This window comes from Myotis davidii, unplaced genomic scaffold (assembly GCF_000327345.1).
Source record: "Myotis davidii unplaced genomic scaffold, ASM32734v1 scaffold616, whole genome shotgun sequence".
NCBI classification, from domain to species: Eukaryota; Metazoa; Chordata; class Mammalia; order Chiroptera; family Vespertilionidae; genus Myotis; species Myotis davidii.
The window spans coordinates 3,532,432-3,533,538 of NW_006291965.1; positions in this window are offsets into that span (position 1 = coordinate 3,532,432).

Genomic DNA, 1,107 nt, shown 5'->3' on the forward strand with positions numbered 1-1,107 from the left:
GCCCCGCCTCGCGCCCAGGCCCCCTCCCGAGCCGCCTGCAGCCTGCGCCCTCCCGCAGCACCGACCAGTGGATCCTCTCCAAGCGGCCCCTCGCTGCCCCAGCAAAGTTTGGCCTCTACCTTCCAACAAACTTCCTCTCCAGCTGGATGGCCCTAGGGGCCCGCAGTTTTTTTCCCCCAGCTGGACTCACTTTCGGGGTGTCGTTCCCAAAACCTGTTCCCAGTGCCAGCTACCCCGTCCCCTGGCGGCTCCTATTCCTGTGTCTGACCCAAGCCTTCCCCAGCAATGGACTGTCTCCCGCGGCCCACCTCTGCTAGAAAATAACCTGGGGGTGGTGAGACCTGGAGGAGGATTTGGGATCCTCTCCCCTTTCACCAACAACCCTGTCTCCTCCTCCTCTGGGAGTGAGCAGTTTACTCGCACAAGTTTCTGCTGTAACAAGGACTAGGGAGGGAGTCCGGGTGGGGGTGGGGTGGGGGGACTGAAACTTTTGCCATCAGCAACAGCCCTAGCCAAAAATAACCCTGGAAAGGCAAGCTGAGAATTGTTATCTTCTGCCAGCGATGAAATTGGAGGCTGGGTGCTGTGTGTGTGTGCTTGTGTGTACACACCCTCCACCACTACCATTTGTTGCAGGGAATCACATACTGTCAGGCCCTTCCATCCAGCAGGGCCCGCCCAGCCATCAACACTTTTCCCCTGGCTATCTCCAGATAGCCCACATTTCAGTGTGAAAACATTTCTTCCTGTGGTGGTTGCAACAGCAGCAACACAGACACACATTTTCTTCTTCTTGCCCTTCCCACCCTCGCTAGCCCAGCTCATGCTTAGAAACAGGCTTGTCCTACACTGTATTTGCCCATATTGCTGAGCTCTTTTTAATATCCTAACAGAAATGAATGAACAAACTCAAATTAAATAAGGACTGGGTACTAGGAACTGTTAGGTCCTTTCCAGGGATCCTCTCCTTCTGCAGGGGCTAGAGATGGTCTGCCCCGTCTCCTTAAAGCTCACCTGAAATCCAAAACCAAGAAATATCCCATAGAAAATAGGAGTAAATAAAGAACAGACTAAAAAAATAAAACCCTGGAGTCCATTCCCCTGAAT